The 18,434-nt window shown below is 34.1% G+C and overlaps 1 pseudogene; it reads left to right on the top strand.

The window, feature by feature from the left end:
- The first annotated feature begins 17,557 nt into the window (after nucleotides 1–17,557).
- LOC116478859 (myosin light polypeptide 6-like) lies at nucleotides 17,558–18,046 on the top strand (annotated as a pseudogene).
- The last annotated feature ends 388 nt before the right edge of the window (nucleotides 18,047–18,434 follow it).

Below are 18,434 nucleotides of genomic sequence, written 5' to 3'. Positions count from 1 at the left end.
CTAATATCCAGAATCTACAAGGAACTTAAACAAATTTTCAAGAAAAAAACCACCCCATCAAAAAGTGGACAAGGGATATGAATAAACACTTCTCAAAAGAAGACATTTATGTGGCCAACAACCATATGAAAAAAAGCACATCATCACTGGTCATTAGAGAAATTCAAATCAAACCCACAGTGAGATACCATCTCACGCCAGTTAGAATGGTGATCATTAAAAAATCAGAAAACAACAGATGCTGGAGAGGATGTGGAGTAATAGGAACGCTTTTACACTGTTGGTGGGAGGGCAAATTAGTTCAACCATTGTGGAAGACAGTGTGGCAATTCCTCAAGGATCTAGAACCAGAAATACCATTTGACCCATCAATCCCATTACTGGGTATAAACCAAAGGATTATAAATCATTCTACTATAAAGACACATGCACACGTATGTTTATTGCAGCACTATTCACAATAGCAAAGACTTGGAACCAACTCAAATGTCCATCAGTAATAGACTGGGTAAAGAAAATGTGGCACATATACACCATGGAATACTATGCAGCCATGAAAAGGGATGAGTTCATGTCCTTTGCAAGGACATGGATGAAGCTGGAAAACATCATTCTCAGCAAACTAACATAGGAACAGCAAACCAAACACTGCATGTTCTCACTCATAAGTGGGAGTTGAACAGTGAGAACACATGGACATAGGGAGGGGAACATCACATACCAGGGGCTGTCACGGGGTATGGGATTAAGGGAGGGATAGCATTAGGAGAAATATCTAATGTAGATGTCAGGTTGATGGGTGAAGCAAACCACCATGGCAGGTGTATACCTATGTAACAAACCTGCACGTTCTTCACATGTATCCCAGACCTTAAAGTATAATAATAATTAAAAAAATGGAAAACAAACTAAATCTAAAGCAAGTAGAAGCAAAGTGGTAAATATTATATGTAAATTAATGAAATAATAACAGAAAACAATAGAAAAATAAGTGAAACTGAAAGTCAGCTGTTTAAAAATATTTAAAAAATAGATAAATGTTTAGATAGATTGACAAAGATAATAAGACAAAAATTCCCAATATTAGGAACGAAAAAGGGAGCACTGCACTGACTATAAAGAACTAAAAGTATTTTCAGGTAATATTGAGAATAAATTTATGTCTACATATTATAGTACTTATATAAACTGAAGAATGCCTAGAATAACAAAACAATTACCAAACCTGATTTAAAAAGTGATAATAGGTCAAGCTCATTGGCTCATGCCTATAATCCAAACATTTTGGGAGTCCAAGGAGCACTGATCACTTGAAGCCAGGAATTCAAACCACCCTGGCCAATATGGAGAAACCCCATTGGCCTAGTAAAAATACAAAAATTAGTCAGGCGTTGTGGCTCGCACCTGTAATCCCAGCTACTCAGGAGGCTGAGGCACGAGAATCACTTGAACCTGGGAGGTGGAGGTTGCAGTGAGCAGAGATTGCACCACTGCACTCCCACCTGGGCAACAGAGAGAATCTGTCTCAAAAAATAAACAAATAAACAAATAAATAAATAAGTGATAATAAATATGGGTTTATTTATAACTAGTAAATACATTAAATTTAGAACAAAATATTCCTGCCAAGGAAACCTTATACCCTAAAGACTTCATTGTGAATTCCATCAAATATTTAAGAAACAAATAATATCAACTTTGTAAACTGTTTCAGAAATTGGAGAGAGCATTTCCCCACTCATTCTACGATCACACTGATAAAAAGAAAGGCAGTTAAATAACCCATGAATAAAAAAAATTAGAGATCAATACTTCTTAACAACATAAGCCCAGAAATCCTTAACAAAACATTAGCAAAATGAATCATCAACACATAAAAAGGATTATACAAAATAAACAAGTATTATTTATCCTAGAAATGTAAGGTTGATTTAACATCCCCAAATCAATTCATGTAGCACACCATATTAATAGAACAAAGGACACAAACAGATGGTAATCCCAACAGATTCAGAAGGAAACATTTACCAAAAATAGAACATCTATTTATAATACAAATTCTTAACATACTAGGAGTAAAAGGGAACTTCTTTCAGCTGACAAAGGAAATTCACAAAAACCTACCACTAGCACCATAATTAATAGGGGAAGACTGAACGTGGAACAAGCTAAGGATGTCTGCTCTTACCCCTTCTATTCAACATTGCACCAAAGAGTCTACCAAATGCAGTAAAGCAAAAACAACAAGAAAACAACAACAACAACAAAAACAAATACAACTTACTGGCACCCAAATTTGAGAAAAGAAGTAAAATTGATTTTATTCTTATATAGCCTAATCTTTTATATAGGAAATCCAAAAGAATCTAAGATAACATTATTGTCAATAAACAGTTTGGCAAGCTCATAGGATATAAGATCTATATTTAGATATTAATAATGGAACAGGAAAAATCAATTGTATTTTTATATATTATCAACTAATAACCTGAAAAAATTCTTTAAAAAACCTTTTGTTTATAATTGTGTAAGAAGATATCAATTACTAGAAATAAAGTTAACAAAAGACACAAAGTTTATATAGTGAAAGTTAGTGGTAGTGGTGAATGGATAGACACAATGTGCTATATCCATAGGATGGAATATTATTCAGCAATACAAAGAATTGAAATATTATTATAGATTCATGCCATAAAATGGATGATCTTCAGAAACATTATGCTAGGTGAAATAAGCCAGATACGGCCGGGCGCGGTGGCTCACGCCTGTAATCCCAGCACTTTGGAAGGCCAGCTGGCGGATCACGAGGTCAGGAAATTGAGACCATCCTGGCTAACACAGTGAAACCCCGTCTCTACTAAAAATACAAAAAATTAGCCGGGCGAGGTGGCGGGCACCTGTGGTCCCAGCTACTCAGGAGGCTGAGGCAGGAGAATGGTGTGAACCCCGGAGGCCGGAGCCTGCAGTGAGCCGAGATTGCGCCACTGCACTCCAACCTGGGCGACAGCGAGACTCTGTCTCAAAAAAAATAAATAAAAATAAAAAAATAAGCCAGATACAGGTGACTATATATTATAAAAGTATACTATGTAAATAAGAATGAAAAATGCCCCCACGAATCAAGTTTATAGAGACAGTGTAGATAACTGGTTGCCTGGAACTGGGAATGGGAGTAGGGATTGAATGCAATAGGCTGGGAGTAATTTGGGGGTTTATAAAAACATTATCAAGCTGGATTGAGGCACTGGTTGCACAAATCTAGAAATTTATTAAAAATCATTTAATTTTACATTTACATTGGCTGAATATGATATTTAAATTGTACAATCATAAAGTTGATTCTAAAAAATGATGCTTTTCTGTAACATATTTGCTAATATTTTCTTCCAATATGTGACTTGCTTTTGAATTGCCTTAACTGTGCCTTTCACAGAGCAAGACTTAAATATGTTTAAATAAACTCCGATATATGAAATTTTTATTTAAAAATTCATAGCCTTGGTGCTGTATCTACACCTCATTGCTAAACACAAAGTTGCAAGTGTTATCAATTGAGTAACGTCAATTGATATGTGCAATCCTTTTGCCAATATCACATTTTCTTAATTACTATAGATTTGCAGTAAATCTGAAAATTATGAAGTATTAGTTCTCCAACTTTTTCTTTTTTTAAAGAAAAAAGAAAAAAGCTATACTAGTTTATTTTTTCTTAAATATTTTATAATCAGATTTTTAAAAATCACAAAAAACTTGATGGAAATTTATATTATAATTATGTTAATCTTATATACTAAATTGAGAATAATCCATATATTAACAGAATTGAATCTTCCAGTGTAACCCACACAGAAATGATGGAAATGTCTCACAGATGATGGGAATGTCCCACAGTGGTCAATGATGTGGCTGCGTCGGAATCAGTTTGGCAGTTCCTCAAAATATTAAACATCATGTTACCCAGAAATTTATTTTTATGTCTACAATCAAAAGAAACAAAAACATATGTTCATACAGAAATGTATACATAAATGCTTGCAATAGCATTATTTATAACAGCCAAAAAGTGGAAATACACAATGCTTAACAATGGATCAAAATATAAATAAAATGTGATAGATACATCTGTAAAACTGAATTGTATTTATAAATAAAGCATAATATACTGAAAAATGCTACAGCATGGATGATCCTTGGAAACATTATACTAAGTGAAAAAAGCCACTTAAAAGACCATATATTACATACAATATCCAGGATAGGTAAATCCATAGAGACACAAGTAGATCAGTGGTTGCCTAGGGCAGTGTGGTTAGGAGTAAATAAGGAGTGACTGCTAATGAGCATGGGGCTTCTTTCTGGCATGATGGAAATTTTCTAAAATGGATTATGGTGACTGTTATACAACTCTGAGTATACTAAAATCTATTAAATTTTATACTTTACATGAGTGAATTACATCTTAATACATCTGTTTAAAAAGGCCCATGTGAATGTGTATACAACTTTGTTCTTAGTCACCAAATACTGGAAACAACCCAGATATCCTTCAGCATATGTGTGTAGATAAGCAAGTTGGAGTATATTCACAAAACAGAATACAGGCAGAAATAAAAAGGAACATATCATTGATTGAATCAAGAAAATTGTAACTCAAAATGTATTTTGATAAGTAAAAGAAGCCAGACACAAAAATCTATATATTTAAAAATTCCATTTATATGACATTTAGAAAAGTCAAAACTATGAGAACAATAAAAAAAAACTCAGTGGTTGCCAGGATTGGGGAGGGGAGAGATGTTCCCTACAAAGTCATCACACAGATAAATTGTAATGATAATGGAACAGTTCTGCAAAGTTCTGTAGTGGTGGATACATGGTTCTATGCATTTGTCAAACTCTGCAGAACTGTATACCATAAAGAGTGAACTCTACTATGTGCAAATTTAAAAAGCAAACAAACGATAAAAACAGAAAGTCCAAGAAACTCAAGGTGAAATGTGACTGTGACAAATTATTCTAGCTGTATTGTAAATGTGTGACATAACCTCACTGAAGGGGCTGGAAAAAAATAGCTGACCTGAGTCACTTTGGAATACTGTGTTCAACTTGATTCCACAGACAAAAAGAATTCTACAAAAACACTGTACTCTAGTTGCTAAATTTATTTCTTACATATTTACATAATAACAATTCTGAAAATATCTTTCTTGTATACAAAGGTTGAAATAATAAGTAAACATTTGTAGATAATGAGAATGAGATAATCACTGTCAGAGAAGGAAGCTACAAATAACTACTAAAGTAATACTAGAATAAACCCTGTGACACTAGACTAGACTAGGAGGTAGCTGTGTAAACCTATGATTTTGATTTCCAAAACAATTTTTCAGGAAAAAAAGCCAGAACTCCTTGGAGAAATGGCAGGTTTTAGGTAGAGTGGGAAAAGGGAAATATAAGATGAACCTGGGGCACTTTGTAATGTCAGAAAACTAAAAGGTCTAAAGAAAGTTCTTCAAAAAATGAAAGAACAGATGCATGTTGAAAAAATACATGAACCATTTAGAAAAATTTCCTAATGGCCCATGTTAGAACAATTTGAAAGCGAAATAAATATTATATATTAGATTATGACCATAGACTAAAGTAAATATCTATGATTCTACTGATATAAATGACTGAGTAAAGAAATGTGGATGAATTATTTCTTACAAAATAATTCCAAATTATAAACGGATAAAAGAACCACATAAATAAATGCCGCAGGCAAACTAAATAAAAAATGCAAAAATTAGTAGACAAAACGTTAAGAAGGAACAAAATATTTGTTTGTTTGTTTTTGTTCTTGCTTTTTTGAGACGAAGTCTTCCTCTGTCACCCAGGCTTGAGTACAGTGGCACCATCTCGGCTCATTGCAACCTCTGCCTCCTGGGTTCAAGCGATTCTCCTGCCTCAGCTGCCTGAGTAGCTGGGACTACAGATGCTCACCAACACGCCCAGCTAATTTGTGTATTTTTAGTAGAGATGTGGTTTCACTGTGTTAGCCAGGATGGTCTCGATCTCCTGACCTCGTGATCTGCCCACCTAGGTCCACAGATAATTTAGTATTTCTCTCTCTAGCAAGTGGACTTAAATACCCCTTTTCTTGAGTGCAAACTGTACTTAGTGACTATTTTTAACATACAGAGAATGGAAAGGGAAAACAGTAACTTTGCAATGGAGAACACCTGGTAGATGACGTTACTCAATTGATTCAAGTTAATGTCACCAGGATTAAATTATGTTGATATTCTGTACCCATGATACGATATGATAAGCAGGGCCCTTCACCTTTGTAGTAGTTTTTTTTAAACTCGTAATCCCAGTCTAATCATGATAAAATATGGATAAGCCCTACTACAAAATAGCTGACTTGTTCTTTTCAAGTGTTAAGGTTATGGAAGACAAGAAAAGACCAAAAAACCACTACAGATAACAGGAGACTAAAGAGACATGAAGTAAAATTGTGACTATATTTTGAATTACTAAGAAAATTATTTTAAACCAAGAATTTCATATCCAAACTAAGCTTTATAAGTGTAGGCGAAATAAGATTATTTTTAGACAAGCAAATGCTGGGATTTCATTACCACCAGACTTGCCTTACAAGGGGTCCTGAAGGGAATGCTAAACCTGGAAAGGAATCACTACAAAAGCATACTTAAGTACATAGACCAGTAACACTATGAAGCAACCACACAGTCAAGTCTGTATAATAAAGAGCTAACAATATAACAGGGAAAATCTGCACATATCAATACTAACTTTGAATGTAAATGGGCTAATTGCCCCAATTAAAAGGTATAGAGTTTTTAACTTGGATAAAGAAGCAAGACCCAACAGTATGCTGTCTTCAAGAGACCCATCTCACATGCAATAACACCCACAGGCTCAAAGAAAAGGGATGGAGAAAAATCTACCAAGCAAATGGAAAACAGAAAAAAACAGGGATTTCTATCTTAATTTCAGACAAGCAGACTTTAAACCAAAAAAGATCAGAAAAGACAAAAGGAACATTACATAATGGTAAAGAGCTCAATTCAACAAGAAGATCTAAATACCCTATATATACACCAAATACAGGAACACTCAAATTCATAAAGCAAGTTTTTAAAGAACTAGAGAAAGACTTAGGTAACCACACAAAAATAGTGGAAAACTTTACACCCACTGAAAGTATTAGACAGATCATTGAGGTAGAAAATAAAGAAGAAGTTCAGAACCTGAGTTTGGCATTTGACCAAATGGACCTAATAGATATCTGTAGAGCATGCAACCAAAAGACAATGCATTCTTCTCATCTGGACATGGCACATACTCTAAAATTGACCACACAAAAATCAAATAAAACAATCCTCAGCAAATTCAGAAAACCTGAAATCATACCAAATACAATGGAACACAGTGCAAGGAAAATAAAAATCAATACTAAGAAAATTGCTCAAAACCATGTAATTACATGGAAATGAAATAACCGGCTCCTGAATGACTTTTGGATTAATAATGAAACCAAGGTAGAAATAAAAAAATTACTTGAAACTAAAAATACACCAGAATCTCTGGGACACAGCTAGGGCAGTGTTAAGGGGGATAATTATAGCAGTAAACGCCCACATCAAAAAGTTAGAAAGAGCTCAAAGTAACAACCTATTATCACAACTAGAGGAATGAAAGAAATAAGAACAAATCAATTTGAAAGCTGGTATACAACAAGAAGTAACCAAAATCTGAGAGAAAACTAAAATCAGAGAGAAACTAAAGGAAATTGAGATGGAAAATGATGGGAATGCCCCACAATTGTCAATGATGTTGCCACACTGGAATCAGTTTGGCAGTTCCTCAAAATATGAAACATCATATTACCCAGAAATTTATTTTTTATGTCTATAATCAAATGAAATAAAAACATATGTTCATACAAAAATGTATACATGAATGTTTACAATAGCATTATTTATAATAGCCAAAAAGTGGAAATACACAATGCTTAAAAATGGATCCAAATATAAATAAAGTGTAATAGATACATCTGTAAAACTGAATTGCATTTTTAAATAAAGCATAATATACTGAAAAATGCTACAGCATTTTTCTGTCTTTATGGTGAAAAACCATATGAAAGATCAATGAAGTCAGGAGTTGGTCGTTTGAAAAAAATTAGTAAGACACATAAACTGTTAGCTAGATTAATAAAGAAAAAGAGATGATTCAAATAAACACAATTAGAAATGACAAAGGGGATGTTACCGTTGACCCCACAGAATACAACAAAAAATCCCAGAGACTACTACAAATACCACTATACACAAAGCCAGAAAATCTAGAAGAAGAACATAAGTTTCTGGACACATACAAACTCCAAAGACTAAACTAGGAAGAAACCTGAACAGAGTTCTGAAATTGATAAAATTCAGTAATAAAAAGCCTGCCAACAAAAAAAGCCCTGGACAAGACAGATTCACAGCTGAATTCTTCCAGACATATAAAAAAGAGCTGGTAGCATTCTACTGAAACTATTCCAAAAAAATTGAGGAGAGAGAGAGACTACTCCCTACATGACTTCTATGAAGTCAGCATCACCTCGATACCAATATCTGGCAGAGATACACCAAAAAAATAGAAAGCTCCAGGCCAACATTCTTGTTGAACATGGATGCCAAAATCCTCAAGAAAACACTAGCAAACTGAATTCAGTAGTACATCAAAAACCTAATCCACCATGATCAAGTAGGCTTTACACTTGGGATGCAAGGTTGGTTCAACATATGCAAATCAACAAATGAGATTCATAACATAAACAGAACTAAAAACAAAAGCCACAATTATCTCAATAAATAAAGGCAAAGCTTGCAATAAAATTCAACATCCCTTTATGTTAAAAACCTTCAACAAACTAGGCATTGAAGGAACATTTCTCAAAATTATAAAATCCGTATATGGCAAACCACAGCCAACATCATACTGAAAATACAAAAGCTGGAAGCATTCCCTTTGAAAATCACTACAAGACAAGGATGCCCTCTCTCGCCAATCCTATTCAACCTAATACTGGAAGTCCTGGCCAGAACAATTAGGCAAGATAAACAAATGAAAGGCATCCAAATAGGAAGAAAGGAAGTCAAACTATTCTGTGTGCAAATTATATGATTATATACTTAGAAAACCCCATAGTCTCTGCCCAAAAGTGTCTTGATCTGATAAAGAACCTTAGCAAAGTTTCAGCATACAAAACCAATGTACAAAAATTCATAGTATTCCTGTACACAAACATCTAAGATGAGAACCAAATCATGAATAACAATCATATTCACAAGAGGTACAAAAAAGAATAAAACATCTGGGAATACAGCTAAGGAGGTGAAAGACCTCTAATTTATTTACTTATCAAATAAATTAGAGATGACATAAACAAATGGAAAAACATTTCATGTTCTTGGATAGAAAGAATCAATATTGTTAAAGTGACCACATTGCTCAAAGTAATTTATGGATTTAATGCTATTCCTATCAAACCACCAATGACATTCTTCACAGAATTTTAAAAAATTCTAAAATTCATATAAAACCAAGAAAGAGCCCAAATAGCCAATGAAATCTTAAGCAAAAAGAACAGAGCTGAGGCCATCAGGTTACCCAACTTCAAATTACGTACAAGTCTACAGTAATCAAAACAGCATGGTACTGGTAGAAAAACAGACACGTAGACCAATGGAACAGAATAGAGAGGCCAGAAATAAAGCTGAACACCTACAACCATCTGACCTTTGACAAAGTCTGTAAAAACAAGCAATGGAGACAGGACTCTCTCCTATTCAATAAATGATGCTGCAAAAACTTGCTAGCCATATGCAGAAGATTAAAACTGGACCTCTTCCTCACCCCATATACATAAACCAACTCAAGATGAATTAAAGGCTTAAATATAAGACCTAAAACTATCAAACCCCTAGAAGATAACCTAGGAAATAGTATTCTTGACATAGGACCTGGCAAAGATTTCATGATGAAGATATCAAAAGCAATTGCAGCAAAAACAAAAATTGGGTCATGTGCAGGAACTCATGCCTATAATCCCAGCACTTGGGGAGGCTGAGGTGGATTGCTTGAGCCCTGGAGTTTGAGACCAGCCTGGGCAACATGATGAAACCTCATGTCTACAGAAAATACAAAAATTAGTAGAGCGTGGTGGTGCGTACCTTTAGTCCCAGCTGCTCGGGATGTGGAGGTGGGAGGATTGATTGAGCCCAGGTGGTCAAGGCTGCAGTGAGCCATGATTGTGTGACTGCACTCCAGCCTGTCTCAAAAAAAAATTGACAAATGAGACCTAATTAAACTAAAGAGCTTCTGCACAGCAGAAGAAGCTATCAACAGATTAAACAGACAATCTACAGAATGGGGGAAAAGACTTGTAAAAACTATGCATCTGACAAAGGTATCATACTCAGAATTATAAGGAACTTAAGTTTATAAGCAAAAAACAAATGAAAAGGTGGGCAAATGGCATGAAGAGATACTTCTCAAAAAAAGACATACACAGCTAGTGTGGTGGCTCACACCTGTAATCCCAGCATTTTGGGAGGCCAGGATGAATGGATCACCTGAAGTCAGGAGTTCGAGACCAGCCTGGCCAACATAGTGAGGCCCCATCTCTACTAAAAATACCAAGAATTAGCCTGTAATCCCAGCTACTCAGGAGGCTGAGACAGGAGAATTGCTTGAACCAGGGGGACAGAGGTTTCAGTGAGTCGAGATTGCGCCATTGCACTCCAGTGTGGGCAAAAAGAGTAAAACTCCATCTCAAAAAAAAAAAAAAGACATACACTTGGCCAACAACATACGAAGAAAAGCTCAACATCACTAGTCATTAGAGAAATGCAAATCAAAACCACAGTGGGGTACCATCTCATACCAGTCAGAATGGTTATTATTAAAAAGTCAAAAAATAACAGATGTTGGCAAAGTTGTGGAGAAAAGGGAACAATTACACACTGCTGTTAGGAATGTAAATTAGTTCAGCTAATGTAGAAAGCAGTTTTACAATTTCTCAAATAACTTAAAATGGAATTATCATTCAATTGAGCAATCCCCATTATTGGATATATACCCAAAGGAATATAAATCATTCTACCATAAAGATACATGCACCATTCATCACAGCACCATCCGCAATAGCAAAGACATGGAATCAATCTAAGTGCCCATCAATGATAGACTGGATACAGAAAATATACTACATATACACCATGGAATACTATGCAGCCATAAAAGAGATTGAGATCACGTCCTTTGCAGCAATATGGTTGGAGCTGCAGGCCATTACCCTAAGTGAATTAACACAGGAAGAGAAAACCATGTATCACATTTTCTTACTTACAAGTGGGAGCTGAATATCCCGTACGTATGTGTATAAAGAAGGAAACAACAGATTCCAAAACCTACTTGAGGACTGATTGTGGAAACAGAGTGAGGATCAAAAAACTATCTATCGAGTACTATGCTTATTACCTGGGTGATGAAATAATCTGTACATCAAACCTCATGACATGAAGTTTACTTATATAACAAACCTGCACATGTATACTTAAACCTTAAAAAAGGTTGTTTTTTTTTAAAAAAGTCTTAACTAAATACACATAGTATCCTGAACTAATCATAGGACAGAAAAAGTGTATTATTGGAAAAACTGACAAAATGTAAATAATGCATTTAGTTTTGTTAGCAGTATTTTAGCAATTTAATTTTTAGTGTTGATAATTGTTATAAGTATGTAAGTTTTACATTGGGTGAAGCTGGGTTAAAGGAATATGGAAATTTTCTGAACTGTCTTTATAACTTTTCTATAAATCTAAAATTATTTCAAAATAAAATGACAAAACAAAGTAAACATAGATTCTAAATTTTCTGCTCTTATTCTTTCACATAAAATAAGGTTCTATATTTATTATACAGGCATATTTCATAATTTTTTTCCAAATTAAAATTAACAAAATCAGGAATCAAACACAATAAATATGATTTCTTCAAAATATATTTGTTCAGTTCTGTCATTTTTCCTCAATATTCTGACATTTTCGCACTGACGTTTCCATTAATTGTAAGTGAAATACATGTATCAAGTTATTAAAAATAAGGCCTGTTCACACTTTAATTCATAAGCTGAGCATGCATTATCAATCAACATATTTCTAAAATTGATTTTACATGCTGAAGTGATAAATATTTCATAACTGCTTTTATTTAACATGGTTTGGAATAGTAGTCTGCTGATTAGTTGAAAGAGAGGTAAATGAAAAAATAAACATGTACATTAAACACTTTACCTTGTCAAAATATAAATGTACTTTGATTCTGCAAATTTAGGAGTATATTCAAGGCCTCTTCTTTGTGCAGACCTGCATTTTGATACCCGCATAATACATATTCATAATAGCCTGTGATACCTGTTTCAATTTATTCTATATGAGTAATCCACAGATAAGATTGGAATATTCCTTTACATGTCCATACATTTTCCTACTAGTTGAATCACTCATCCCAAATTTGACAGAAATGTCTTAACAACCCTTGTTCATTTAGTTTTTCAAAGTATTTAACTTATTTTTTCATTGAAGCAATTCTTTTTTTTTGCAGTCATATTGTATCTTAACATAATATATAGTTGAGTTATCAATTACAGGTAACTGCTGGAAAGACAGGTGACTGCTGGTGAGTACGTGAGTCAACATGCAGAACTAGAAGTGCTCAGGCTCAAATGAATGACCTATTCAGGACACTGTTATGGCCATAACTTAATGTGATTATGTGAGAAAGGAAAAACATCAGTTAATCCACTGAACTGTTAAACTTAATCTCAGTTAAGGGGCTAGACTGTAAAAACATTCACATGACACAGATAAAGAATTCTGATAGAAATATTGCTTTACTTACCCTATCTTTATACTTCTCACAAGTAACTGTAATCAGTTTCATATGTGTCCTTCTATATTTTTCCAATGAAGATGAGCACACACAAGACACAAATACATTTGTCTATTAATTTTCATACAAACAGAACATAAATTATATATATTATTTTAAACTTTTGAAAATTTTAATTAAATTGCTAGGAAGAGGTTTTATTTGTAGTTGAGTATAAGTCAGTACTAAACATTATCCAATTATTTTTGCAATAAAAATATGGGCAAGAAAGAGGAGGGATAGAACGATATTGAGAAAAAAGGAAATAGAAAAGGGAAAATGTAGACACTATTGAAAAATAAAATTGCCTGAAATTATGTCGTTGGATGAGTGAGAAAAAAATCATCTAGAATAAATACCAAGCTTCTCATTTGGGTAATTAGATAGATAGTTACGTATGTATGAGAAAATTGGATGGTTTTGTTGAGGAAAAGGATTTATATTTTCCCCATATTGGATTTTATATGCTTTTGTCATATGCAGGTGGAGGCAGTCTGAGAAATAAGAAAGACCTATGGATTATTATTATAGCTATAAAATTCAGAAATCCTTTTGTCCACTGCAAAATGTTTTTGTGAGGGTCTTTGTAAAATGCTTCAAATTTTTGCTGCCCAGTGTTGATAGTATTCTTCTGATCAAATTAACTAATGGTCTTTCTTAAAAGATAAGTAAGTTTAGTTTTACATTATAGGTATAGCAAACAGGTTAAACATCAAGAGCCATGCTTTTGAAAGTTCAAAAATTAGGCATGTGATTTTAATGTATTTTTACAATACTTTTATTTAGATTATTTCACCATGTTATAAATACTTGAAATAATTTGCAGTAAAATATGTTACCCTTGAATAGCGTGGACAAAATCCAGAGACTCAAAATATCAATCAACCTGTTGATGCCCCAGTTTTCTGAATTTTACTATTAACACAAACCTCATTCCAGCAAAACCAAACTATATACACATGCACATGCATTTGCACACATGCATGCATACATACATACATGCACACACATACACACATAGTCCTTGAGTATTTTTTATTGTTTCTCTATATAACTATTTGTTTATTCAAAAACATTTATTGCCATCTACAGGAACTGAGATCTACTATATACAGTAATTGCCCTGCAATGATAGTTCAGAATCATCAGTGAACAGAGCAGAAATGATTGTTGTGGACCAGGCAATGTATGGCAAAAACTCATTCCATTGATTTTCATTTAAGCCTTTGCTTGTCTTAGCAAAAATATTATTTAATCTATTTCATGTGTGAAGAATCTAATTTAACATCTATATTCTCAGTAAATCTTTGATTTGGACTGGTATTCTTATATTACAGAAGAGCTTTCTGCAAACCTGAAAACAAAGAAATCTGCAGAAAATAATAAACTTACATATTTACTGTGTTATGTGCTTTAAGGCTATTAGGCACTGGACTAAGCATGCAATTTCTCACAACAACTCCATGGTGTAGGCACTTTTTAATTATCTTAATTGTGATGAAAATTAGGTTCATAAAGTTAGGTAAATTAACTAATATCACACATATTGTATAAGTGGTGTGGTTGAGTGATACAACTCTAAGTAGTGTTCTCTTATTGACTATACATACTGCCTCTGTATGTAAGTTTTGTGGAAGAAAACCTTAAAACCTTTTTATTGCTTTCTATTCAGAGCAATATAGCTATTTTTTCATGACTACACAAAGGAAGGAGAGAAAAAATATGAGTAGAGTCAGTGAGAAATATATAAATAAATTGAGGTGATTTGCAGGAAAATTCAATTAGGCATATTAATTTAAAATGAAAATTTTGAATAATTTGTATTTTTAAAAATAATTGTTTTGTGAGATTAAGCCTTCATGTTTTTCAATCTTTTTCACTCTATCAATTATCAAGGTTCACTTAGGTGATGAAAAGAAGTGCTGAAGTGGCTGAGACAGTAAATCAACATTGCCTCATGTACTGTATATTTCAAGGTGATCAATTATAGGCTGAGCAATCATGCTGATCACTGGATATCATCACTGATTGGCTAGGGTCGGTCCAAAGTCATCCAAATATCTTTGAACATTAATCAGTGTATATCTCATAGGTTTAGAGATGAAAAGAATGCCACTGATAATGAATAATCATCTTATGTATTGACTATTGAAATTTATCAGTGGAAAAAATAAAATAAAATAAAATGAATATCTGAGAAAATTACTGGAATATACCATTATTAATTGTCTTCTGTTTAGTCCAGAGTTTTATCCCTGGAAACATTTAAAGACGTATATTACAGGTGAACAGAATATAAATAATATTCTAAAATGTTTAACCTCCATTTAATTTTTCAATTTAAAAAATTCAGATATTATTTACACACAGTGAAATGCACAGATTGTAATTGAAATGTTCAATAAGTTTTAACAAATATATATATATATGTATATATAAGATATTAGTATAACCACTATCAGAGTCAACATATGGGCTATTGCCATTACCCCACAGAATTTCCTGGTGCCCTTATGTAGTCAATCCACCCTTCCTTCCTATTCTTCTCCATCTCCACTATGAACCCTGGTCCCAGGCAACCACTGTTCTAATTTTTTATCAAGTTATATTAGTAATGCCTGCAGCCATAACTGAATAATTTAATTTTCATTGTTTTGTGTCTGGCATTATTTACCCAATATGATGTTCTGGAGATTAATCCATGCTTCAAGCCTCAGTAGGTTGTTCTTTTTTATTGTTGAATATTTTTTCATTCTATTAATATACCACAGTTTGTGCTTGATCCTATCAGTGACCATCTGGATTTTCAGTTTAGATTTACCATGAATATGTCCACTGAGATCTTTCTTGTAAAACTAGCATTGTGTATATAAATTTTTATTTATTTTGCTTAAATATCTAGAAGTGGAATTACTGGGTCATATAGTTAATATATGTGTAAATTTATAAGAAACTTCAACATAAGATCATCCTCAAGATACATAATCATCCGATTCTCCAAGGTCTAAATGGAAGAAAAAACGTTAAAGGTAGCTAGAAAGACAGGTCAGGTCACTTAGAAAAGGAAGCCCATCAAACTAACAGCAAACTCCCAGCAGAAATTCTACAAGCCAGAAGAGATTGGGGACCAATATTCAACATTTTTAAAGAAAAGAAATTCCAACCCAGACTTTCATAACCGCCCAAACTAAGCTTCATAAGCAAAGAAGATATAAGATCCTTTTTAGATAAGCAAGTGCTGAGGGAATTCATTACCACCAGATGTGCCTTACAAGAGCTCCTGAAGGAAGCACTAAATAAGAAAAGGGAAGACTGCTACAAGACACGAAAAAAACACACTGAAGTACACAGACCTATGACACTGCAAAGCAACCACTTAAACAAGTCTGCAAAATAATCAGGTAACACCATTAAGAAAGGATAAAATCCACATATGTCAATACTTAACCTTAAATGTAAATGGGCTAAATGCCCCCAATTAAAAGACACAGAATGGCAAATTGGATAAAGATCAAGACCCATTGGTATCTTTCATACAATGACACACATAGGCTTAAAATAAAGGAATAGAGAAAACTTTACCAAGCAAATGGAAGACAGGAAAAATCAGAGGTTACAATCCTAGTTTCAGATGAAACAAACTTTAAGCCAACAAAGATAAGAAAAGACAAAGAAGGGCATTACATAATCATAAAGGGTTCAATTCAACATGAAGATCTAACTATACTAAATATACATGCACCCAACACAGGAGCACCCAGATTCATGAAGCAAGTTCTTAGAGACTTTCAAAAAGACTTAGACTCCCACACAATGATAGTGGGAGATTTTAACACTCCATTTACCATATTAGACAGATCATCAAGACAGAAAACCAACAAAGATATTGAGTAGCTGAATGCAGCATTTGATCAAATGAACCTGATAGATATCTATAAACTCTCCACCCAAAAAACCAAAATATACTATCTTCTTATCAGCACACGCACTTACTCCAAAATTAGTCTCATAATTGATAGTAAAACACTCCACAGCAAATGCAAAACATCTGAAACCATAACAAACAATCTCTCGGACCACACTGCCATCAAATTAGAAATCAAATCTAATAAATTATCTCAAAACCACATAATTACATGAAAATTGAATAACCTGTTCCTGAATGACTTTTTGGTAATAATAAAATTAAAGCAGAAATGAAGAAGTTCTTTGAAACTAATGAGAACAAAGATACAATGTACCAGAATCTGTGGGACACAGCTAAAACAGTGTTAAGAGGGAAATTTATAGCACTAAATGCCCACATCAAAAAGCTGGAAAAACCTCATTAGCAACCTAATATCACAACTAAAAGAACGAGAGAACCAAAAGCAAGCAAACGCCAAAGCTAGCAGAAGACAAGAAATAACCAAGATAAGAGCTGAACTGAAGGAGACAGAGACAAGAAAAACCCTTCAAAACATCAATAAATCTAGAGTTGTTATTTTTTTTTTTACAAAAATTAATAAGAGATAGACTAATAACACTAGATAGACTAATAAAAAAGAAAGGAGGAGCAATCAAGATGTGTGGCTTCACCGAGGACCACACTGCAGAGTTCAAGGAGGCCTTCCAGCTGTTTGACTGAACAGGTGATGGCAAGATCCTGTACAGCCAGCGTGGGGACGTGATGAGGGACCTGGGCCAGAAATTCACCAACACTGAGGTGCCCAAAGTCCTGGGGAACTCCACGAGTGATGAAATGAATGTGAAGGTGCTGAACTTTGAGCACTTTCTGCCCATGCTGCAGATGGTGGTGGCCAAAAATAAGGACCAGGGCACCTATGAGGATTATATCAAAGGACTTCAGTGTTTGACAAGGAAGGAAATGGCACTGTCATGGGTGCTGAAATCTGGCATGTTCTTGTCACACTGGGTGAGAAGATGACAGAGGAAGAAGTAGAGATGCTAGGGGCAGGGCACAGGGACAACAATGGTTGTATTAACTATGAAGAGCTCATCCACATGGTGCCGAATGGCTGAGGACCTTCCCAGTCTCCCCAGAGCCCATGCTTTTCCCTGTTTTGGATTTTTTATCTGTCCTGAAGGCTCCCTAGACTCTCTGGTCATAGCACCTTTCCGATCTTGTGTCTCTTGGATAATTTTTGCCGTCAGCATTCACCAAATAAACTTGCTGTCTGTGCCCCCCCCATCTGAAAAAGAGAAAAGATTCAAATAAACACAATCAGAAATGACAAGGGGGATATTAACACTGACCACCCCAGAAATGCAAACAGTTATCAGAGAATATTATGAGCACCTCTATGCACAGAAACTAGAAAATCTAGAAAAAATGAAGACATTCCTAGACATGTACACCTTTCCAAGACAGAACTAGGAAGAAATTGAATCCGTGAACAGACCAATATGAGCTCCGAAATTCAGTAAGTAATTAAAAAACT

The sequence above is a fragment of the Hylobates moloch genome, unplaced genomic scaffold (assembly GCF_009828535.3).
Source record: "Hylobates moloch isolate HMO894 unplaced genomic scaffold, HMol_V3 SCAFFOLD_3, whole genome shotgun sequence".
NCBI classification, from domain to species: Eukaryota; Metazoa; Chordata; class Mammalia; order Primates; family Hylobatidae; genus Hylobates; species Hylobates moloch.
This window is presented reverse-complemented; position numbering and strand designations above follow the sequence as displayed.